This window comes from Caretta caretta, chromosome 2, assembly GCF_965140235.1.
Source record: "Caretta caretta isolate rCarCar2 chromosome 2, rCarCar1.hap1, whole genome shotgun sequence".
In the NCBI taxonomy this organism is placed as follows: domain Eukaryota; kingdom Metazoa; phylum Chordata; order Testudines; family Cheloniidae; genus Caretta; species Caretta caretta.
This window is the reverse complement of record NC_134207.1, coordinates 207,104,091-207,130,403: the sequence shown is the minus strand read 5'-3', so window position 1 is coordinate 207,130,403 and position 26,313 is coordinate 207,104,091. Positions and strand designations below refer to the sequence as shown.

Genomic DNA, 26,313 nt, shown 5'->3' with positions numbered 1-26,313 from the left:
GAAACTCAGTATAAATGCATATATTAGGTAGATTATATTATACCCCTTCCATGTTAATACGTCTCACAAGCAGTTTGGGACAAACTGCAACAGAAGTGAACTTGGTATGTCTAATTTGGTTCTGCCCCAAAGTATAGACAGATTGGCAGAAAATAATAATTGAAAAACAAAAATATTATTGGAATGAGAAGTATTGAACTCTCCCTGAAGGAAATAATCTTAGGCATGGGTAATATTGAAATAGCAAATGTGAACAAAAAATCTTATAAAACTGTCATTCCTGATAGGGAAACATACTGTTATGAAAGCTAGCATCTATAACTTGTTAGGCAGATAAGTTAAACAGTGTATGGAATGTGGTGGAAACAGACGGATGGACTTACTCAACAATCAGCTCAAAAAAAACCAAATCTTTTTTCAAAATTTGTTCTGGAGAACTATCCTTTTTTCAAAGTGAAAGAAGCTTGCATTAACTTACTGTGACCTGGACTGTCACCTCTTGCATTCCAAGTTGTAGGTGAAGACTTTTTTTGAGAATTTCCCGGTGAAAATTCCAACAGGCTTTGACACAGAGAAAGAGAGGGCAGAATTTACCTCCTCCTCCCAGCCTCCCATGGAAAAACCTGCCTCCAAAGTTGGTGAATCCAGAGGTGTCTATAAGCGATGTGATGTATAACCCACACAGGCCTTGAATAGGTTAATGTGGGCCTGAGGGTATGTCTACACAGCATTTTGGAGCGAGCAGGAGCGAGCCTCTCAGCCTAGCCCAGCAGACGTGGGCTAACAGGTGCTCCATAAATGTCTGTATAGGCAGAGTTTTGAAATTGTGACTGGGGCTGGAGCTTGGGTGTGGAAGCTAGGGAAAGGGGGAGTGTCAGGAGAAAGCCCAGCTGGGATCCTAGCCTGCCTACAGAAGGCTGGCAAGCAGCCCGGAGAGACAAAGCAGCGACTGAGAGTGAAACAAACTCCAGTGGTAAACCCTGATAGAAGGGCAGGTTCTAGACTTCCAGTAATGTAGAAACGCCCAGGAGGGGTTCAGTTAAGGAACAAAGCAGGGGGGAAGGAGTAGCAGAAAAACATGAAAGGCCAAGCCTAAGTGAGGGTGGAAATTGTTTTGAGTTCATACTTTTGGTTTGGGTTTGTTAAGAGGTTTCCTCCAGGGGAGGTCCCTGAAACAAGAGGGAACTGAGAGAAGATGTAGGGAGAAGGCCTGAGGAAGGCTGAGTTGGAAGAAGCCCAGGGAAACATCGGCCAGAAGTGGGGCTGAGTAGACCTTAGCTGCTGGTTATAGGGCTGGAACCCAGGGTAGCAGGAGGACCTGGGTTCCCCACCAGCCTCTGAAGGAGATGGCATGAAGCCCCCACTTATATAAGGGGGTAAGGATATTGGAAAGCCCTGAGGCAAGAGTGTGAGGACCATGGGGTCCAGAGTTGGGGACGCAGACCCTCATCAGGATATTCATCTGTTTTATGTTAGACTTCCTCTTACTCCAAAAGGGGTGGATGAAATTGTGAGCTGGATAAAGGGCTGAAATCACAGGAAGAGAGACGACAGAAGCTACCATTGGCAGCGGAGTGCAAGATGGAAAGAGAGCCACTACACCACGCCTGGCCCCAAGGATGCATTCCAGTGGTGAGAGAACTCCTCACCATACAAGACTAGGGGGGGTTCATGCAGAGTCACTGTACCCTTAATATGGCTCTGGCCCCAGCTGCACCTCCTATGCTCCCATTTTCATTATAGACAGCTTCAGTGGAGACTCCAGAAGGTATCAAGAGAAGATAGTGCTGCCTAGGACTAAATTCCAGCTAAATTCTCCAGGGCCAAAAGGAGACTGATGTGCGTCCGTTCATGGTTCTGCCTCTGGTTTGGCTACTGCTCCTCAGGCCCATCCCAACTAAACCCCTTCTCTCCATGCCCCGCCCCAGACTCTGGACTCCCTAAAAGGTCAAAGAAAGGAGGCACCTGCACCTTCCTTTTTCTGTGGAGGAAAGGAGAGCTGCTTGCAGAGGACCCCACCAGACACATGTCACAGAGGGCACAGTTACTATTAACTACTAGCCCTCCTTAAGACCAGAAAGAATTCCATAACTGTAACTATAAAGGAAAAAAGGCATTTTAGAGAAGCATGTACATTAAAGGTAGTTTAGTTCCTCAGATTTTTTTTTTTAATCTGTATGTTCAATTTCTGAAGCAGCCTGATGTCAGAGTCTGCGCAATGTGCCTCAGGTGGCACATGACCAGGATTCATCACCAAATTTGGTCCGCTGGTTGGAAAATTAGCTTCCGTGTCTTGGGCCGGGTACTGATGGGGAATGCGACATGAACGCTCATCCATCAAATACTAAATGTCTGTACCAGCCACCAAGCAAGTGGCACACAAGCCAAGTATCCATGTCAGGAATTACTGAAACTGTCAAACTGCATACATCCATCATTTAACCAGATTTTCGAAACACAGCCAAACATTATACTTTTATCAGGAAAGCTAATTATACCTGCTACAACATAAGCAATAGCAAAGTTCCTTAACCATGTATTGTTAGACATTTAAGCCTTATTTTCACATGGGTCAGATCATTTCAGCAATGGCTTCTTTCCTGTGGTAGAGAACAGCTTTGCAAATTATATTACTTGTCACTGGTTACCTTATATACCCATCTCAAGAGCAAGGACACTCTGTATTATCACAAACAGAGAGAGGAGCAACAATGGATCAGAGGTGTCAAAGTGGGAAGAAAACTCAGCAACCCCTTATCTGAAAGGTCATTTCCTACTCCCTCCAACTCTACTGTACTGCTTAAGAAGAAATATACTTAATAAATCAAATAGCAAGGTAATAGTTGTTTCTAAATTAGGTACCCATCCAAAAAAAGTTGTCAGCTATCTTGTTCAGGTAACTACCCAACATTTACACTGTACCAGAGTAGACCAACAGAACTGTTGAACAATTACATTAAAAACTTCCACATTTCTAGATGTAGTTCCAGTAATATTCTATGTAAATGCATGCAAAAAGAAATTTTAATATAAAATGAAAGATTGCTGAGGTCAGTTCACTGGGAGTACTAATTTGTTACACAGGATGAAAATGCAGTGAAAATATTCTATATCCTTTCCTACAGTCTTACACTGTCTCCATACTTCAAATTAGAATATTTTCCCCCAAAACAGAATAATATACATGATAAAAAATTAAGGCTATAAAGGATGGCCAATTTAAGGGTTATTTCTCTATAAATATATCCTTTCTAAACTGATGGACATAAGCCAATTATTTATTCAGCTTTACTTGGCATTCTTACTTGAAATGGACTTCACTTGAGGTTATTGTTTTCCAAGCCAAACCTGTGTGCACACCAAGTTTTAGTTGTATAAATAAACTCAAAGGTTTATAATTTATTACTTGAGCCTGTTCTGTGAACAGATTTTCAAAATTTAAAAAACCACTGACATATTGTGACATTCCCCAGGTGTTATTTGGACTGGTCATCTGCTAGGTCACTCCAATCCTTGACTCTGGGAGCCAGCCTTACCCTCCTCTGCTGCGAGAACCCACACTCCTGGGTTGTTCCCACACAGCCTCTACAATGTAAGCTGCTCCCAGCTATGTGAGTGAGCACTTTTGGTCAGCTGCTGCTTGGATTGTGCAACCTAATGACACTAGCCAATATCTCCGGTCCTAGACACAACCCTAGGAACCTCCATCTTGCAGTGTCCAGTCATGCCCGCTGGACGCTGCAAGCTTGTATGAGTTCATCAATTTGACAAAGAAATTGATATGTTCCAGGCTTGTTATCCCAAGGGGAGTCTCTGACACTCTTCAAACCAAAAGCACTGCTTCAAGTAGAATAAACTAATAAATTTATTAACTACAAAAGATAGATTTTAAGTGATTATAAGTCAAAGCACAAGTCAGATTTGTTCAAAGGAAATAAAAGCAAAACGCATTTTAAGCTGATCTTAACACTTTCAGTGCCCTTACAAACTTATATGCTTCTCACCGCAGGCTGGCTGGTTGCCCTTCAGCCAGGCTTTCCCCTTTGATCATCACTTCAATTGGTGGTGTCTGTAGATGGAGGTGGAAGAGAGAGAGCATGGCAAACGTCTCTCCCTTTTATCATGTTCCTTCTTCCCTCTTGGCTCCCCCCCCCCCTTCAGAGTCAGGTGAGCATTACCTCATCATAGTCCCAAACTGACCAAGGGAAGCGGGGTGACTCACTCAAGAGTCCAACAGATCCTTTGTTGCTGCCTAGGCCAGTGTCCTTTGTGCCTGTGAGGCTGGGCTGGGTTTGTCCCATACATGCCCTGATGAGGTGTGAACTGCCCCTCTGCTCCCGGAGAGTTTTGCCTGGGTTTGTTTTAAGCCATGAGGACACATTTTCAGCCTCATAACTATACACATGAAATTACAGTCTATAATGTTACTGTAACAACAATGCTCAGTGCATCATGACACCTGACATGACAAACTTTGCACTGGATACCACACAATCATATTATAAGGATGAACATGGGGGTGCAGGGTGTTCTCCCGAGGTACAGAGTGTCACACATATTTCTAAATATTGTCAACAAAAATACAACACTTAAAACTCGAAAAAATCAAGTCAGTCTTCAATTTTACAATTTCTCTTCTTAATTCTCTATTTGTAGAGAATCTTTTAAAGGGGAAAATCCCTCTCTTGACAGTTTCTCCAATAGTATCAAACGTCCTTGCTGAGAAAAGGAGTTATTTTATATTGAAGATCTTACTGTTATAGCTCTACATGTCTTTTACGACAAAATGGTACACACACAGAGTCAGATTAAGGCATAGGTACATGCCTTGGCTGGCAGTTTCTATGTCACATGATGAGAACAGAATCCACCTTTCATTTCTTAAAAAAACACTAATGCACTCTCGGTCACAAAGAAAAGCTTAAAAATGTGACCCAAGTGCAATCAATGACTGCCTAAATGCATAGAGAGCCTGAAACAACAGCTTCATGAAATATCCCATTCATCTTAATTCTGAAATGTGCTGTTCTGGGAGCCCCCCTGACATTACCCAGCTGAGGACTGTGTTTCAGGTGGCCTTGCTGCTGCCATCCCCTCATAACTCTGTGGTACTGTCAGGAAGGCAACCCTAAACATAGGCACCTCTGCTCAGACGGGTGCAGAGTCCTGCTTTTTTGGAGGGAGACCCCAGCCTGCCTGAAGACAGGGTGTGGAGGTCCAGAGATGGAGGCCAGCCTGACCAGGGAGAACGGAAGTGTAGCTCCCTCACTAAACCAGTAGACAGCTCTTATGTGGGTGGCCCCTGCTACTGACAAACCCAGAAGTGGAGCCATGGTTCTGGAGTGGGGCTATGGGAGCCTTCCCAGGAGGTGTGCACCTACAGCCTCAGATTGGCTTAATCTGGGCCTGGTAACATGGCTCTGTTGCTGTAAGGGTAGGCTTGGCCCAGCACAGCTGTTACAGGTCCTGAGCCCTTTAAGGTCAAGAGAATGAAGTTCCAGGTCATATGACCGATCACGTGAGCAAAGCAGAAAGCAAAGGCAGGGCCTGTTGCTCAGTCTAGAAGAGACATGGGCTAGGTGGGTCTCATGCTCTGTCCATGGAGGAAGCCCCAAGAGGAGTGATAGCTGAACCAAGCCCTGGAAACTTTTGGGAACAGAGTGGTCTGAACGAGCCTTAAGGGAAGCCAACCCTGAGGAGAAAGGTGTCCTGTATAAACTGTTCAGCGACATGACACCTCCAACAAGACCCCAACAGGGCTGGACCCATTGTCCTCAACTTCAATGAACCACAACACAAGCCCAGCTAACACATCCCAGTGTGATTTCAGGGCCCTTGGCTGTAAACTCTTTGAAGCAGGAACCTTTTCTTATGTCCGCAAGTGCCATGCAGTCCTTAAATACTATTTAAACCGTGCCTGTCTTACTTGCACACCTTACTTTGCTGTTGCACAATTAACTTACTTAACAAGCATTTAATTAAATAATTTTTTTTTTTTAACTCCAGTTAAGTTTTTGGGAGAAATTCTCTCTAAAAGTATCAGATGTTATAGCTAAGTGACTTAGAATAATAAAATGCCAAATTCAATTAATTCCTTTTAAAAGAAAAATACTCAAAAGCATTCTCAAATACAAATAAAAATTGGTTATTGTTGGAGTTTTAAGTTTTCATTATTGAATGATACCCAAGATATAATTTTAAAAAAATGTATATTAATCTTTCACCTATGTGGAATGTGTGTGTAACTAAAATGGTTGTTGCCTAAGCACATGGACCACCATTTAGGTTACTGCTTGTGTTATTTTTTCCTTTTGCAGCATATTTCTATGAACCTCTCACTATAGCTGAACCTGGGTGAGTCTAAAAGGTAACAGTACAATCCCAATGAGAGGGATAAAGGAAACAAGCTGTGGTGTTTAATTGAAAAGGTAACAAAAGGCATGAAAAATTCCCTTAGAATCTGCATGCTTGGTTGGAGGCACACAAATCCTCCCACTAGTATTGGAACTAAATATGCAGAGACTATCTCAGACTGATATATTTCTAACAAACTGCATAAAAATACATTTGTCTCGTCCTTGTTCAAGAACAGAAAGGCTTTTGGAAGGTTTGGTCTCAGTAGTGAAGCAGCAGCTACTTAAACAGAAGCAGATTTCTCAAGCTTCTTAACAACTCTACTGGTGACTTGTTACATCGTACCACTCGTCCCTGCAGATCCAGTACCCTGACAGGCAGTATGAAAAGATTTTCTAACGGGGCCATTGGCTGTCAGAAGCCACCAGCTGGCCTGCCAGGGCTTTGCAATTGCACGGGCCAGCTGACAGTCTGGGTGTTGCTGACCATGCTGAGCAGCGTGCCACCCAGCTGCTGTGTGGTCACGTCCATCTGGAGATCTCCAGCCAGACAAATCTCTACGCCTGTCAGATCTCTTCAGCAAGCCTTGTTATGCAAATTCAATTACTCAAGTGTGCCCTATTACTGCTGGCTAACTGCTCCTAGAACCAATCTCATACTGACAGTCCATTCACAGTTTTACTCACTAAAAGTACCTCATTTATTCTTGCTCAGCTATTCCCTTGTATCATTAAAGCAGAAGAGCCAAAGTCCACAGTACTGTAACCTCTCTGCAGCGGGCTACTGCTCCTTGCAAAGAGCTTGGAGAGAAAGTAATTTAAAAAAACCCCTTCTAATCAAACATGATCTTGTTAAAGCCACAGTATCTACAGAATTTCAGACATAATTTTACTACAACAAATGTGAATTCTAAAACTCTGAACAGAACTCTGGCTAGTCTGACATCCATTTTAAAGCATGAAACAAAACAGACTGGATGTTCGTGAACTGTATTTTGCATACTCACTCATCTAAAGTGATCTCTGTAAAGCAGGCAAGATCTTTTAGTCAGACATTCTATACCACAATGATGTTTAGATTTGTTTATTTAATGAGACTGTTTTATCAGTAGCTTACATTTTCCTAACACATTAAAACATTGGATCCAATTTACCAACAATCTTTTAGCTGTCCATGTTTGCCTGGTGAGAAGACATACAAAAAGGTTTACTCAGGGATGTCATCGTGCAAATACAATGATAATTATATAAAAGCTATCTGGCCAAGATTTAGAAACTAAGAGTTAAATGATAAGCCTTTTAAGGTGACTCCCCCAGCATATCAATACAATTTCCTGCATACAAAGTCATTTTTAAAGTGCATTTATTTATATTTTGAAAAATAATTTGTGATGGCCACAGAAAACTAAGAGAATTTTAGTAGTTAGAACAAGTTACTGTAACTGTCTGTGTCTAGTGTATATATGCTAAATTTAAAGTATATCTGATGTTTGTAGCCTAAAAGCCAGAATAGAGATCACACATCAGCTGTTGGTAGATCTTTGCCTGGATTTAAAAATGAGAAGTAAATAATATCAAGTAACTTACAATACAGTTAGTTTACATATGGGCGTGCATGGTGTTCTACAGAATAATAAAGATAAATATCTTACAATCTAATTCAGATAACGTAACAAAGGACAACAAACCTTGTTACATGAGTTTTCTCCACTTTCATAGCACTGAAACGGCCTTTCTATATGTGAACACTGGTCTATCTTATTAATATCTGTCTAACTTTTTAAATATAAGGTGAGTTGGAAGGTTGGCTGAAAGGAGAAAGTATTAGAGATATCAGAAAAGGAGAATTCCATTCGCTCATAGAATCAAGGAGCATATAATTGTAAAATAAGGAAAAATCTTTAAAAATTAAAGCCTTTCTTTTCACAGGTGTATCAGAAAAAGCACTGTTTGTGTAAGAATTTGTGAAAGTGAGAGAACCAATGACTTTGAGTCTACAAGAGCTCTCTAAAAGCCAGTGGGACATAAGCGTACGCTTAAGTACTTTACTGAATCAGGGCTTAGTTAACGAAGACAATGCAAGAAAGGGTTTGTAGGATGGGGAGGAATGGAAATGCTACATCAAAAACAGATGTTGTAGTGATGTACAACACTGCTGTTGAAGAAATATTAGAAACCTTGCTCCTACTGATGTTTGGAGTTTTGCTATTGGCTTCAAATGGGAGTAGGATGTGTGGGGAATTACCTTTCCCCTTCATACCCTCTTGTTTTAATAAATGCATTTAAGTTTACCTGTCATATTGCAACTTCTAGGAAAGATTGGGACAGTCTAAATAATAAAAAGGCTCTAAATCTGATAATGTTTATACTCCAAACACGCACAAAGTACTACTCACCAAAAATGCAATTAAGCAACAGTAAAGTTGAAATAGTAGTGAAATTCCATTTTACAAGTTATGCTGAATGATACTTTTCAAACAAAACAACATAAGAGCAAAGATGATCTTGTCAATAAGCATCAAACATTGCCCAGAAATCATTTATGGTTAATACCACAAGGTGAGCTTTATCATTAAAGTATAACAAAAAAAGTTACTGTTCTATAAGTTCATATTGTTATTAGACTGAACCTCTGCAATATTGCATTCTATTTCATAATTATGTGGCAATAGTATTTTTGCCAAATCAATAGCTGTCCAAATAAATGGATGCTACTAAAACAGTACTACCCACATCTCCTTGGCACACATACAAGATCATGTGTCTGAAAAGAGATTTGATCAAATTTTATTGAAATATACGCTAACTGAACTAGTCTGATTAACTGGAAAGTATTTGAAAGGGGATATTAATACATCTGTTTTTATACAGCCCAATATTGATTCTGCTAATTTGACTTTCTACACTCCTTAGTCACAATAGGATAGGTTCTGTTACACCTCATAACCAGTACCCCAAGTTAGTGGCAGAGCACAGCCAAACTGCACGGCCTTAGGAGTAGTTACCAGAGGAATTTTGACTCAGGGAGGCAAAATAAATCCCATAGCTGCCTGGTAGCTGGTGGAGCATACCTCTAGGGAGCAGGGAGTCAGCTCGAGTGCCTCTATCCAGTTCTTCTCGCTGGTGCTTTAAAAAAAAAACAAAAAAAAAAAACAGGACCCAATCCCCTCCTGTCCAGCCCTCGGACACCAAAAGGGAGAAATCACAAGTGATTGCACTTCTGAGAGTCCAGGGACTGAGCTGCACATGTCTGCTGGACAGGGACATGTGGGGGAATGAGGGAGAGGGAAGGCTTCTTGCACCCTTTCCCTTGCACGTCCTTGTAGTAAGGGAGACACATCTGGCTTATTAATAGCACCAGAAGTTTGAAGAGTATATTGGGCTATGCTCTAGCATATTTCAGGAGGCTGCATCACTACATGTTGTTTGGGCATGAGTTACAGCTGGTAGTCTGTAATGGGGTAAAGGGAAAAAAGAGCTCCTGTTGGTGTGAAAAACAGATAAAAGTCACAAATGTAGAGTAAACACATTCCAAAAGTTAAGGTCACACAAGTCTTTGAATTGCCAATACTGCAAGGTTCTAAATCACTTAAGTAACCGTTTAAAACAGTTTAAAAGCTATATTCCAGTTCTCAGAGAATATCTCAGAGAAATCATGGACTCAATGCATGGAATACTCATGACAAATCACTAATTATGTACGTTTCTGCTCTGAAGCCACACAAGAAGCCTAGGTTTTAAAGTTGATAGTTCTTAATGTTCTAATTAAAATGGACTCAGATGCTTACTATCATCCACATACATCCAAAAATCCCAAAGTTGCATGAAAGTTTATATCCCTCTAAAAAAGAAAAGGAGTGGTTAGTCTCTAAGGTGCCACAAGTACTCCTTTTCTTTTTGCAAATACAGCCTAACACGGCTGTTACTCTGAAATGTATCCCTCTAATTTGTTTTAAAAAAATCTAATATCTTATGTAATATTTAATGTACCTGTGGACGTTCTTATTAGCCATACACACATTTAATCCTTAAACTCTGCTAAACTCTTGGCTCCAAAAACAACTTTTGGGATTGAGTTCCATGGGCTAATCATGCATTGCATTTAAAAAAAAAAGTGTAGTATGAGTTTTGTATTTGTTGCCTTTCAGTTTCATTGAGCATCCCTTTGTTCTCATACCATGAGAGAAGGCAAACCAAGGAGTGCATTATCACCTCCTCTACACCATTATTTTGTATGCTTCAGTCATGTTACCTTTTAGTCACCTCCTCTTTAAAGACACCACATTTTCAGCCTCTCTTTCTATGAAGTCTTTCCATGCTTCTAAATAATTTTGCTTACCTATCTCTGTATCTTCTCCATTTCAGCTAAAGAAATTTAGAGGTAGAGTGACCAGAATTAAACATAGTATTACATGTGAGGACACCCCCTTGATTTGCATAGCGGTAATTATTATTAGCATTATTACTAGTAGTAATAGTATTTTCTATCCTATTCCTCATGCAATCTAATACCGTTTGTTTGAATGCTGCTGCACTTTGAATAGGTGTTTTAATTGAATTCTATACAATGATGCACAGGGGCAAACTCCCACTTCCTTGGAACCCAGCAATATATAGGAATCATTCAAATAATTCTTTCCAATATATATTACTTAGTATTTATCAACACTAAACTGCATCTGACATCATGTTGCTTAACTACCTAGCACTGTTATTTCTCTTTCCCCACCTTACACCGATTCTTGCATGCACCATCAGACCTGTCTCTTTTTCCCACCCTCAGCTCGTGGGATTGCAGACCTCAGCACCAAGTTCTTTTTCTTGGGGGAGCCCTGGGGTATCTTCTTACTGGCAGCCTTTCAGCAGGTGCTTCATCCTCTCCCTTGATCAAGAATTTACTCTGGCTGCCCTCCCTACCACTATTCCAGCCATTCACTGCTGGGATTCAGGGTTTCTCCCTTCCTGTTGTTGAAATACTGAAAATGAGGGCTCCTTTTCACTAAAGCATGCTCCCTGAATAGCAGCTGGGATCTTGTCAGGAAGTGGTATGCATCCGATGAAGTGAGCTGTAGCTCACGAAAGCTTATGCTCAAATAAATTGGTTAGTCTCTAAGGTGCCACAAGTACTCCTTTTCTTTCTGTGTAACTGCTGTTCCTCTCCTGCATTCTAGGTAGTCACTGCCTCCCAGACCTTGTGAAGTTAGAGTAGAAATCGTTTAAACCCAAACTCCATATTAAGACAGACAAAATAAAAATGGGAGGGGAAAAATCCACACAGAATAGGACCTAAATCTTTAGGGCATTTGAAATGACAGAGTTGTATGGGTCCAAAAAATGGCAATATCCCTACTTCAACAGAGCTGCTTACAGGTGATCTTGCCCATTTTATTCCAAATCAGAATGATAACAAAAGGAAGATGACAACAAAAGGAAGATGATAAAAAAACGGGGTGGGGGGGTGTAAAATCTACATGTCCACCCCTTTCAGTTTAAAAGAAAGATAATTGTGTAAAATTATTGATACAGTTCAAGAAAGCCAATGCCTTCTTTGAAATCCTTTCTTTTAGGAGTATGCACAATAGATTAATACAAGAATCCCAAAAGGTCATTATTGGGTGATTTTCAGATTATTTGAAAACTGAAACGGTCAGGTCAGAAACAGAATGGTGTCTATGACAAGTGTTTGTAACAAAACTATGGAGAGTAATTATTCTAAAAGAAAACAACAGATGGGAACGGTTATTTCCACATAGAGAGCTTCTGTCCAGCACATACTAAAACACAAACATAGCTAATTTATTATATACTACCACATCTGCTCCAACCAGAAGGATACTTAATAGAGCTCTCCAAAAAACCAACTGTAAACCTAGCACCTTTGAAAAAAAGAAAAAGAAAAAAAAACCAACACAGAACCTGTACTTTGCAGAACTAGGCAAGACATGTTTCAATAGGACCCCTGCACCCCTGCCACCTCCTAAAAAGTACCCATGTTTGCAACATACACTTGAATAGTGTAAAAATTCCAAACAACCATTAAAGAAAAACACTACAGCTTACAATATATACCTCTAAAACATGTGCAAATGAAAACAATGTCATGAGCAAACCCCTGACTCCCCAAAAAAAAAGGGTAAGGAGAAACTGGTGATTATGTCAAAAACCAACTGAAAGACAAAGTCTTGAACTTGTTAAGAAAGTGGCAACCCTCTTTGCTTAATAACATCTCCTTCAACATAGCACAAAATGAACAATTATAAAAATGATTAAAGTACTTTGCTTCTACACACACACACACACACAATACACACACTTCTCCAAAATTGTTTTGGTTCAGCTACTTTTTACTACAGTCAAACCAATCCAGAAGTGCCATAACCATTCTCTATTGATGCTGAGCTGGCTGGACAGGAGTGCACATCTTTTAAACTTTTAAATCTTCTGTGATTTTCAGTTTTGAAGTTAAGTAGATCAAACCAGATTTCCATTTAGACTATGACAGTAATGTCCCCACTCTGTCAAATCCCTCTGAAATCTCCTTCAGTTGCTTTGGTAAATTAGGGCCTCCTTGCATAAAATCAGGTTTCAGAGGAACAGCCGTGTTAGTCTGTATTCGCAAAAAGAAAAGGAGTACTTGTGGCACCTAACACGGCTGTTCCTCTGAAACCTGTCATTATGCAAGGCACTGCATTTAGCCGTATGGAGTGGAAATATTGGTTAGTCTCTAAGGTGCCACAAGTACTCCTTTTCTTCTTGCATAAAATGCATGCTATGTTTTGATCAAAGTACCCATATTTAGTATAAAAGCTTCAACATATTTAGGGTACATGAATGGAGATACTGCGACAATATTTCTGAGTTCCACTGAGTGTCACTGTGACATTGGCACATAGTTTTCTGGACAGTCAGTCACAAGGTCTGATGGTAATTGTAGAAATATGGTTGACCTTTCACAATATGCTTTTAGGACTGAGTTAGCATTATTAATTAATAATTAACTTATAATGAATAATTAACTAATATTGTTCTGAACATGCATATGAAAGAAACTTAGGATGACTGAACCTGGGAAGTTCTCTCATCTTTAATTCTATTTTTGTTTTCTGAGCAAACGGCAAAGACGTCCTGGTCATGTTTTTCTCTGCATTCTTGGATGGCATCTTCAGCAACTCAGACATAATATTCTGGAATTTTCTGTTCAGTTGTAGAATCAATAGCATTAAGTAGACACACTTGTAGGCACTATTGGATCACTTCTGATTTCTGACAAGTCATCTTGTATTAATGACAATGTTTAGTCTTAATCAATTTTTCCACTCCTCCTTCACTTGCAGCATCTAGCACTGGACCCACAAGTTTAAATCTGCTTGGAGAACTGCTAAACTGTGGTGGAGCAGTTATGTTTCTTTGGATGGGCAAAGAGATGGGCAGTAGAATATTGCACATGCTGGAACCTGGACACCTGGGCTTTGGAGTGGGGACTATAGAGAAGGGATTTGCAATATCAAGGGCAAAAGACGACAAGCTGTGGAGGTGGTGATAGGCAGATTTACAAACATGGGAGTTTGAGGAGGAGAGTCCAAAGTCAAGGAGCATGTCAGAGGAGGCAGATAAAAGGCCTGAGTACAGAAAGGAGAGAGATTTATATTTGAGGCCTGAGGAGAGCAAGGAGAGAGATTTATATTTGAGGATGTTTTTCTTACCTAAGAGAAGCACTTTTATTTGAAACACTTAGCTGAAGGAAGCTGAGATGAAGCCACATGTTTTCTTGGTCAAGGAAAGTAAGAATGGGTGGATGGAGGAAATGGGGGCGGCGCCATCATTACAAAGGTCAAAAGACACATACAATTAACCATCAGGGTAGAAGTGGTAACAGATAAGATAAGATAACCAAGAGGGAGAAGGTAAGTGGGGAACAAAAAAGCTGAGGATTGGAGAATTTAACCTTGCGGGATGTCACTGAGGAAAGGTTTTAGCCATAGCTCTCAATCATCCCAGGTACAACAGCATCCTCCTGATCCCCTCTATGGCTACTCTAAAACTTTCTGTATCAGAGGTTACCAGTTCCTCTGCCTACCCCAGCTTCTTCCTCCTCTGCTTGTGCACAGCTCACTGGATAGTAAGATTCCAAATGAAACTAAGTGTTGACAAGTTCATCTTTGCTTCAAAGCCATCCACGTAGTATTAAATGCACTGCCATTCAGTCAGACTCTCAAAATTCCCGTTCTGTGAATAGGACAATGGGTTGTGGAGCAGTGCGGTAGGGAAGCAACTAAGGGAAAAAGCAGAAGGTGCCACAAACCACATGACAGTTTCTGCCACCTTCTCCAAAGTTCCACTCAGATAGCCCTAAAAACTCATACACCACACCCGTCGCCATGATAGCCAAGCTCTCCCATCCTATTACTCTGATCATTAGCTCTCTGCCTGGCTAAACAGGTTGTTTGTTGAGTACCTACTCTTGCTATATCAGCTAAGTGGTCTGTTTAAAAATAATTGCTCCTCTGCTCAGCTCCCCGTGGCCAGGTAGGGTGCTCTGATTACTGCAGCAGGTACAGGTGCAAAGTATCAACAATGTAAGCAGTTCTCCATGGGACATTGGTGCCCACGTCAAAGAATGAGTCAGAAGACAGATGGGAAGGGATGGAAATGTAAATTAAAGACAAAAATTCAAATCTCCCTCTAGCACCAAGCAAATCTTTCCTTAAGCCTGTGGTTGAAACTTGAAAGTCCTGGTCTTGATGGTAAGGTGGAATTGTTGTCAAAAAGATTTGACAGGCAGGAGAATTACTAAAGAAACCTAAAAAGAAAAGGAGTACTTGTGGCACCTTAGAGAGTCTCTAAGGTGCCACAAGTACTCCTTTTCTTTTTGCGAATACAGACTAACATGGCTGTTACTCTAAAGAAAACTATTTAGCTATGGAGATGACCTGGGTAATGAAATGAGCCACACTGGCAAAAGCTGCACCACGGAAAGTGGGGGGGAAAAAACAGAATGATTCATAGCCATCCCAATAAATTTTTTATTAATTTCATGGATGACAGTGAATGATGACACTAATTAATTTCATGGATGACAGGTACGATGTCCAGCTTGAGAATCCTGCTTATCTATAAACACTCAGGACACCAAAGCCTCAACAACAGAGATTTTTTTTATATGTCAATGAAATACATAAGATTACTCACCTTGGGAAGCTTCAACAGTTATACAAACAATGGCCCAAAACCACCAGTCCAAACTCTACACTCGGAGTTTCTCACATAATTCATACATACAGCTGGCCATACTCTGGACTGAATCTCGGGCAGGGCATGGACATAAATTTAAGAACTGCTCCCTCTTACCCCAAAACATGGCCAGATCACTTCCCCTTCTTATTAGAAATAAATTACCAACAAAAAAAACAAAAAACAAAAACAACCCACTTCTCATCATAAGGCAAGAAAAAGCCCATCACCATGGTACCTCAGAAATTCCTGAGTCCTGTTAAAGTCCAAAATTAATTTACAGAAAAATCTAATTCTTTTATTCTTTGGCCTCTTAAATGGTTAATGAGGCATTAGCCACTAGTTAAGGAGTGGCTGTAGGGACACTAATATCAAAGCCTTTATTCCACCACAGTCGTCTACCACATGTTATTCAACGTCTGTGACGCTAATGGGATAGCTGATGAAATAACATGGGCTGAAGTGCCAGAAGTACATGGATGTCACTCAGTTAAAATTGCTTCATGTCAAGCATAAAAAGCAACCCCTCTTTCTCAAAGCTTAAAAAAAAAAAAAGCTAGTCAGTACTTAAATGAAGAGCAGTTGGCTAAAGATAAATTCAGGGAAGATGGAGGATGCTGGTAGGAAGAGGGAAGTGATTTGAAGAACCCACCCTCTACAATGGGGCATGTCATAGAAGAGATATCTGCCCTCAGATTGTTGTCAGTCTACAGACATGGGGATCCTCTGGACTCTTCCATGGTATTACAGGCCCATATATCTACAGTGGCAAACTATACTCCCTTCCAAGCCACAGCTGCCTTGTTGGGCTCAAAGCTGGACAGTGATCCATGTTTCTAAGAATTTCAGGTTTCGTTATTACAACTCATATCCAGGTTTGAAGTCACACCCTTCTGAAAAAAAGCTCTAGGTGGTACAAAAACTATAGCAGCCTATCTATGTACCAACACAGGTCACTGTGAGCACACCATCCCAATGCTCTGCTAGTTGCACTAGTCCCCCCATGGAACAGAATCCACTGTCCTGATAGAGTTAGAGTCCTTCATGGAAGTGGGCCTATCTACTCAAGAGACTGGTTCACCCTCCATGCCTGTGGTCTTCAAATAATATGCTTCACTGAAATATCAAAACCACTGACAATAGGTGCACAAATGTGTGAGTAGGTGCACAAAGATGTGAAACAGAAGTTCCGCAGGAGCTAGTCCTAAATTATGGAATTCAATCCCATAGGGAGATAAGAATGACCACAAACTCAAACTCAAACATGTTTAGTATATTACAATATATTTCTCACACATACCCTAGTGCAAACACAAAATCCTATAAACGAATCAAGCTATTTCTCCTATAGGTAAGAAAGGAGACAGTTGCAATTTCTATTATTAAATACTTGGGAGGTGTTCAAATATTAAGATGGAGAGAGGAAAGAGAACATGAGCATACACATAATGATGGTCATCCCTCTATAACTCAAGAGTACGAAATGTATAGCTTATGTGTTTGTTCACAGCCAGAACAGGACTTACACGTCCTTCCTGAGGCAAAATATGTTGCTCTGGCAGATAAGGCTGATACCATGACTGCTGTAAATACTGGCTCTGTTTTCTTTGTTATGCCAGCCTATTTTCAGAAAGCTCCATTTTATCATTAGTCACCAGTTCAGTCAGCCAGCAACTATACATTTTAATGCTCTGGGGCATGGCCGTTATTACACAGATTAAGCACTCTTGGACAATATTTTCCACCAACTAGCTCATGACAGATTTGTTGCTTTGGTGTATACTTCCCATCTATTCACAGAATAGAATTACTTCATCAAAGATGCATTTCAGCAGCTTTCCTGCATTCGAGTGAGACTAGCTCACTCCAGAATAGTGTTGGTTATTTTATCTTCCCATTTTACAACTGAGAGTGACCACAAAGATCTTATATGGGAGTTCGCACATTATACTAGTAGCAAACCCATGGCTTTTCAACATATAATTGGGTGGAAAGCATGCACCGTACAGTTTGATCTTATGTTGTTTCCATATGACAGCCAAATACACAGCTAGCTTTTTGGATAGAGAATCATAAGTGTAGGACTGGAAGGGACTTCAAAAAGTCATCTAGTCCAGTCCCCTGCAGGCAGGGCTACTTAATAACTAGACCAATCTTGATAGGCCTTTGTCTAACTTGTTCTTAAAAACCTCCAATAACAGAGATTCAACAACTTCCCTAGGCAATTTGTTCCAGTGCTCAACTACCCTGACAATAGGAAGTTTTTCCTAATGTCCAACCTAAACCTCCCTTTTAAGCCTGTAATTTAAGCCCATTGCTTCTTGTCCTATCCTCAGAGGTTAAGGAGAACAATTTTTCACCCTCCTCCTTATAATAACCTTTTATATATTTGAAAGCTGTTATGTCCCTCCTCACTCTTCTCTTCTTCAGACTAAACAAACCCAATTTTTACATCTTTATTTATAAGTCAAGTTTTCTAAACCTTTCATCGTTTTTTGTTGCTCTCCTCTGGACTTACTCCAATCTGTTCACATCTTTCCTGAAATGTGGCGCCCAGAACTGGACACAATACTCCAGCTGAGGCCTTATCAGCATGGAGAAGAACAGAAAAATGGTTTGTGTCCTGTTTATAACACACCTGTTAATACATCCCAGAATTATTTTCTCTCTCTCTCTTCCCCCCCCCCCAACAGTGTTACGCTGTTGACTTATATTTAGCCTGTGATCCACTATGACCCCCCCCCCCAATCCCTTTTGTAAGTACTCCTTCCTAGGCAGTCATTTCCCATTTTGTATGGTGCAACCGATTCTTCTTTGCTAAATGGAGTACTTTGTATTTGTTTTTATAGAATGTCATCTTATTTACTTCAGACCATTTCTCCATTTTGTCCATATCATTTTGAATTTTTAGCCTATCCCCCAAAGCACTTGCAACCCCTCCCTGCTTGATATCATCCACAAACTTTAGAAATGTACTCTCTATGCCATTATCTAAAATCATTGATGAAGATATTGAACAGAATCAGACCCAGAACTGATCCCTGTGGGACCCCACTTGATATGCCCTTCCAGGTTGACTGAACCACTGAATTACTCTCTGGGAATGGTCTCCCAACCACTTATGCACCCACCTTATGTAGCTCCAGCTAGGTTGTATTTCCCTGTTTATCAGAAGGTCATGCAGTATCAAAAACCTTACTAAAGTCAAGATATATCACATCTACTGCTTCCCCCGCATCCACAAGGCTTGTTACACTGCCAAAGAAAGCTATCAGATTCCCACCACCTTCATAACATATGCAGTTCCTGTAACAAGCAAGGGAGAGCAATCTTTCTCTCCCCTTACTGCCTGCTTCCCCCTTTCCACTTCCTTCCTGTGCCTATTTGTGGGCTCTGGCTAATGGCTTAATTAGCCTTTCTGCCCTGCCCCACCCACAAATTAGGCACAGCTCTGCTTAGTCAGCTCCATGTGCCTTGTTTGATTAGCACTCTGTTCACAGCAGCTCTACTCAGCCTTTCTTTCTTAGCACTCTGTCTTAGCCTACCCTATCCTTGGTCATTCTCTTTCTTCCACTAGATTTGTGGAACATCTTCTTGTTATCTTTTATGTCTCTAGCTAGTTTAATCTCGTTTTGTGTATTGGCCTTTCTAATTTTGTCCCTACATGTTTGTGGTGTTTGTTTATATTCATCCTTTGTAATTTGACAGAATTTCCACTTTTTGTAAGGCTCTTTTTTGAGTTTCAGATCACTGAACATCTCCTGGTTAAGCCAGGATGGTCTCTTGCCATATTTCCTATTTTCCTACAGAGAGGAATAGTTTGCTGTTGTGCCCTTAATGATGTCTCTTTGAAAAATTGCCAACTCTCTCAAACTGTTTTTCCCCTTAGATATTACCTACCAACTCCGAAGTTTGCTAACATCTTCCTTCTTGAAATCTTTACTGGGCTCTTTTCCCTCCTACCATTCCTTAGAATCATAAACTATATCATTTCATGATCTTTCACCCAAGCTGCCTTTCACTTTCAAATTCTCAACCAATTCTTCCCTATTTGTCAAAATCAAATATACAACAGCCTCTCTCTCCTATAGTTGCTTTCATCACCATCTGAAATAAAAAAAATGGTCTCCAATGCATTCCAAGAACTTGTTGGATAATCTGTGCCCTGCTGTGTTATTTTCCCAACAGATGTCTGGGTACTTGAAGTTCCCCATCACCACAAGTTCTGTGCTTTGGATTATTTTGTTCATTGTTTGTTGTCTGCTTTCATGCTTTTCCATCTCAGCAGCCCAGCTACACTCCAGCTGGAGCCTGGGATTTTGAACTGTCAAGGACCAGTCAAAGAGGAAGTGTTTCCCTGATGAATTTGTGGTGGACATCCCAGACATGCCCAACAAACAGGTAGAATACCAAAGGGAAAAGGATTGACAGCAAGTGGAAAGGCACAGTCAGGCAGCAGAGAGTGAGGAGAGAATTACTGACCATGAGGACAGACTTGCCACACTGATTCTGGAACATTGCTCAAGGGACAAAGATAGAGGGCAGCAGAAAGACCTGTTTGAGAGGCTATTTGCACGAATGGCCCAAGACTTTAGGCTCCTGCTCCACCTGCACCATGTCCTGCATCCCCTCCACAGTACCATGTCCTGCAGACCAGGAGTGCATTGGACAATACCAGGTTGGGTGGCCCATGCAACCGGAACTGAACACCAGTTGGAGGGGGCAAATTTACCATCAGCCATCCTCCATTCCCCTCTGCAGTGGTGCCAAGTGCATGCTAAATGTGCTAGAAAGGGAAAGGAGAATGGGGTTCTAGGGGACATGTAAAAGTGTAGAATTTATTTTTGTTTGCACTGGTTTCACTGTTTTGCACTGTTCAGTGTTTCTGTTATGCACTCTGTTTTATTAATGGTTTTGATATTGGTTTATTACTGGTGTTTTGGTGTTGTAATGGCAGCTGGCCTGCCTGTCAAGGCTTTAATTTATTTATTTATTTAGTTTTTGTGGGGAGGGATTTAAATACAATCAGGCTCACAGATAAAGGCTTTTAACTTATTAAAAAGTTGATTACCATCCTGTATAACATAATATAATGTGTATTTTGAAGAATAAAGATAGAGGCAGAACTGGGAAGTTATATCCAAACACAATTTCTCAATACATCTATTTAGATCAATCCATAATGAAAGTCCACAATTCAGGTCACACAAACTACTGTCCTCTCCCTTGTATAAGTAGTCATCTCATCCACAATTAACAATTCATGACAATTATGCACACACCCCATTCATAGCATATAGCAAGAGTACTTTGTTTACTGTAAAAAGTGCTGTACAAATACAGTAGAACCTCAGAGTTAGGAACACTTTGGAAATGAAAGTTGTTCGTAACCCTGAAATGTTCATAACTCTGAACAAAACATTATGGTTGTTCTTTCAAAAGTTTCCAACTGAACATTGACTTAATACAGCCTTGAAACTTTACTATACAGAAGAAAAATGCTGCTTTCCCTTTTTTTGTTTTGTTGTTGTTGGTAGTAGTTTAAACTTAAAGCAAACACAGTACAGCACTACGTTTTTTTGGTCTCTGCTGCTGCCTGATTGTGTAATCCCGGTTCCAAATTAGGTGTGTTGTTGACTGGTTAGTTCATAACTCTGGTGTTCATAATGCTGAGGTTCTACTGTACATCCATAAATATACTGTTCTCCCTCTTCCATTGGTCCATGCAATTCCATAATGTGGGTGCACAAAGCATGATTTCTGTTGCCCTTGTGCATCTTGCTCCAGTTATGAGTGGGACACTTTCTGGCTGAGTGTTCAGCGATCTATTACTGTTTTAGGTCTATTCATGGGTAAATGGATCACCTTTGAATTCATGAAGATTGTGAGAGCCCAGCAAGCTATAACAACATGGACAGCACTGATGACACTGGAATCCAGACAGTTTTGTGAACAGTGTCAGCAGGATTTCAATCTGCCAAACACACATTCAACGACCATTCTACAACTCCTCAAAGGGTAATTAAACCTTTTTTTGCCAAGGCCTCTTAGATCAGGGTACGTTTTCATAAACCAAGGCAAAAGGGGATATGGGGTACCCCTAGAGTAACAGTGGGGATAGTTACTCCATTTATGGCAATGTCTTTTGGTGGGAATAGTGTCCCGGCCTGCCCATGAAGGTAGACTCTTGACCAGCAGAAAACCCTGGCATCATCAACTTTCCCATGTTGGCATCAGCCTTTGTGGTCCACAAGGGCCTGCATAACAATGGAGTAATACCCTTTGTGGTTTATGTACTCAAGTGATCCTTCAGGAGGCCAAATTATGGGAACAGGAGTCCCATAAATGGCTTTGCCACAGTTTGGAAACCCCATTCTCTCAAAACCAGCAATTACTCCTGGGATATTTTTTTATGCCCACCACCTTTGGGTACACCACACACCTGATTGCCTCAGAAACCTCTGCCACCACTTATGGTGACTTTCCAACACCAAACTAGTTATCAATGGACCTGTAGCAGTCTGAGGTAGCCAGCTTCCAGATGGTTAAAGCAACCCACTTCTGGACCAGTATGGCCACCCTCATGTACATGTCGTGACACTAGAGGGTCATGGAACCTGCTCACAAAGCTCCAAAAATGTAGCTTTCTTCATGTGCAAGTTCTTGAAGCACCGCTGAGTATCCCAGGTCTGTATGACAATGTGATCCCACCAGTCTGTGCTCGTGGCCCTACTCCTGAAACACCTGTCAATGTAGGGGGCATCAGTGACTATACTGAGAGTCATGAACAGCATCAGCCAATTTGTGTCTGCCATGTCTGTATCGTCCTCTGACAGGTAGCCTTCAGTAGCTCAAAAATGCCACCAAAAGGTCCACCAGCATCTCATGGATGCTCTGCTCATTTCCTGAAACAGGAGTCAAAGCCCAAGCAGGACAAGTTCCTGAAATAATGCCTCCTCCTCCTTGCCAGAAGCATGCAAAAGATGGCTTGGCAGGATGTCATGGTGGGCAACAACAACTTCCTGTAAAGTGCTGTGTGATGGATAGTCAAGGTTTCCCACAGTGCACCATGAATAAATGGCTACAGCGGCTACTCCTGAAGAGGGTGCTAGGAAGCCTGGGATAGACCAGTTTGATTCAGGTCTACATTATATAATATAGACACCTGAGGGCAGGTGTGAGACCCAGGTCCAGAAATCCTAAACCTAGGGTCAGTATTCAGCGTGGACCCTCAAACCCAGGCTTACGAACATCAAACCTGTGAGCTCAAGTCCCACAGACCCTGGGCTTACATTGCAATGTAGACATATCTTTAAAGTAGGACAAGAAATAATAGTCTTAATCTGCAGCAAGGGAGATTTAGGTTCAATATGAGGAAAAACTTTCTAACTATAAGGGTAGTTAAGCTCTGGAATAGACTTCCAAGAGAGGTTATGGAATCCCCGTCACTGGAGGTTTTCAAGAACAGGTTGGACAAACACCTTTCAGGGATGGTCTAGGTTTACTTGGTCCTGCTGCATCCAGGGGGCTGGACTTGACTTCTGAAGGTCCCTTCTAGCCCGACTTTTCTGATTCAGTAATGAAGTACAGTTGTATAGCAAGATGTGAATTCTATAAAGCCTTGGTTACATATGATGAAAGAAGGATATGATGTACTTTAGTGAGGGTGTCAATAAGCATGTTGTCGAGGGTGATCCAGTTAATATAGTGTACTTAGATTTTCAGAAAGCCTTTGACAAGGTCCCTCACCAAAGGCTCTTAAGTAAAGTAAGTACTCGTGGGATAAGAGGGAAGGTCCTCTCATGGATAAGTAGCTAGTTAAAAGATAGGAAACAAATGATAGGAATAAATTATCAGTTTTCACAATGAAAAGAAGTAAGTAACGAGGTCCCCCAAGGATCTGTATTCGGACCAGTAGTGTTCAACTTATTCATTAATGATCTGGAAGAGGGGTGAAACAGTGAGGTGGCAAAGTTTGCAGAGAATACTAAATTACTCACAATAGTTAAGTCCAAAACTGACTGCTAAGAGTTGCAAAGGGATCTCACAAAACTAGGTGACTGGGCAACAAAACAGCAGATGAAATTCAATGTTGATAAATGCAAACTAATGCACATTGGATAACATCATCCCACCTATACATACAAAATGATGGGGTCTAAATTAGCCATTACCACTCAAGAAAGATCTTTAAGTCATCGTGCATAGTTCTCTAAAAACATCTGCTCAATGTGCAGGGGCAGTCAAAAAAGCTAACAATGTTAGGAACCATTAGGGCAGGGATAGATAATAAAACAGAAAATATCATAATGCCACTATATAAATCCATGATAGGCCCTCACCTTGAATACTGAGTGCACTTCTAGTAGCCTCATTTCAAAAAAGATTTACCAGAATTGGAAAAATGACAGAAAAGGGCAACCAAACTGATTAGGGGTATGGAACAACTTCCATAGGAGGAGAAATTTGAAAAACTGGAACTGTTCAGCTTAGAAAAGATGCAACTAAGGGGGGATATGATAGAGATCTATACAATCATGGATGGTGTGGAGAAAGTGAATAAGGTAGTGTTATTTATCCCTTCAGATAAACACAAGAACCAGGGGTCACCTGACAAAATTTATAATAGGCAGCAGATTTAAAACAAACAAAAGAAAGTATTTCCTCACACAAGAGTCAACTATGGAACTTGTTGACAGGGGATGTTGTGAAGGCCACAAGTATAACTGGGTTCAAAAAAGAATTAGATAAGTTAATGGAGGATTGGCGCACCAATGGCTATTAGTATGCTCCAGTATGCTCTTATGTTCTGTTCTTAATTGAGAAAAGTTAGCAGGCAAACAGTTGTATTAATAAAATGTCTGCAGACTAGCAATATAGTAGACATATTTTCTTCTAATTTAAAAAGGTTCTCCAGTACCACTAGAGACAGTATTAATTATTAGGGCTGTCAATCAATTAACAAAAATTAATCACGCAATTAATCGCTCTGTTAAACAAAATACCCTTTATTTTAAATATTTTTGGATGTTTACTACATTTTCAAGTATATTAATTTCAATTACAACAGAATATAAAGTGTACAGTGCTTACTATTTTTATTACAAATATTTGCACTGTAAAAAACAAAAAAATTGTATTTTTCAATTCATCTCATACAAGTACTGTAGTGCAAGCTCTTTATCATGAAAGTTGAACTTACAAATGTAGAATTCTGTAAAAAAAAAACTGCATTCAAAAATAAAACAATGTAAAATTTTAGCGCCTGCAAGTCCACTCGGTCCTACTTCTTGGTCAGCCAATCACTCAGACAAACAAGGTTGGTTACAATTTACAGGAGATAATTCTGCCTGCTTCTTGTTTACAACGTCACTTGAAAGCGAGAACAGGCGTTCTCATGGCACTGTTGTAGCTGGAGTTGTAAGATATTTACGTACCAGATGCGCTAAAGATTCATATGTCCCTTCATGCTTCAACCACAATTCCAGAGGACATGTTTCCATACGGATGATGGGTTCTGCTTAACAACAATCCAAAGCAGTGCAGACCAATGCATGTTCATTTTCATCATCTGAGTCAGATGCCACCAGCAGAAGGTTGATTTTCTTTTTTGGTGGTTTGGGTTCTGTAGTTTCCGCATCAGAGTGTTGCTCTTTTAAGATTTCTAAAAGCATGCTCCACACCTTGTCCCTCTCAGATTGTGGATGGTACTTCAGATTATTAAACCTTGGGTCGAGTGCTGTAGCTAATTTTAGAAATTTCACATTGGTACCTTCTTTGCATTTTGTCAAATCTGCTGTGAATGTGTTCTTGAAATGAACATGTGCTGGGTCATCATCTGAGACTGCTATAACATGAAATATACGCAGAATGCAGGTAAAACAGAGCAGGAGACATACAATTCTTCCCCTTAAGGATTACAGCCACAAATTTAATTGACGCATTATTTTTTTAACAAGCATCATCAGCATGGAAGCATGCCCTCTGGAATGGTGGCCGCAGCATGGAAGGGGCATATGAATGTTTAGCATATCTGGCATGTGAATACTTTGCAATGCCAGCTACAAAAGTCCCATGTGAATGCCTGTTCTCACTTTCAGGTGACATTGTAAATAAGAAGCAGGCAGCAGTATCTCCTGTCAATGTAAAAAACTTGTTTGTCTTAGCGATTGGCAGAATAAGTAGGACTGAGTGGACTTGTAGGCGCTAAAGTTTTACAGTGTTTTGGTTTTGAGTGCACTTATGTAACCAAAAAAAAAAAAATCTGAATTTGCAAGTTACACTTTCATGATAAAGAGAATGCACTTCAGTACCTGTATGAGGTGAATTGAAAAATACTATTTTTTATTTATCATTTTTGCAGTGCAGATATTTGTAATAAAAAATAATAGAAAGTGAGCACTGTGCACTTTGTATTCTGTGTTATTGATTTCAATTATATTGAAAATGTAGAAAAACAGCCACAAATATTTAATAAATTTCAATTGGTATTCTATTGTTATAAGTGCGATTAATCATGATTAATTTTTTTAACAGTGATTAATTTTGAGTTAATCGCATGAGTTAACTGCAATTGACAGCCCTATTAATTAATGTACTTAAATTCCTGTGAAAAAAAGTTTCTTGTGAAATAACTTTTTTTCTAAAAATTATTAAAAAATCGTTTCATTCAAACAAAGTTTAAAGCCCTCTCTCGCAGCCATTGCACTATAGTGGTTCACAGCACTTA

At 40.4% G+C, this 26,313-nt stretch overlaps 1 protein-coding gene across 1 annotated transcript in view; it reads right to left on the bottom strand.

Moving 5' to 3' along the window:
* The window catches only part of HIBADH (3-hydroxyisobutyrate dehydrogenase), a 129,685-nt gene that overhangs the window by 38,338 nt on the left and 65,034 nt on the right, over nt 1–26,313 (bottom strand). The window lies entirely within an intron of this gene.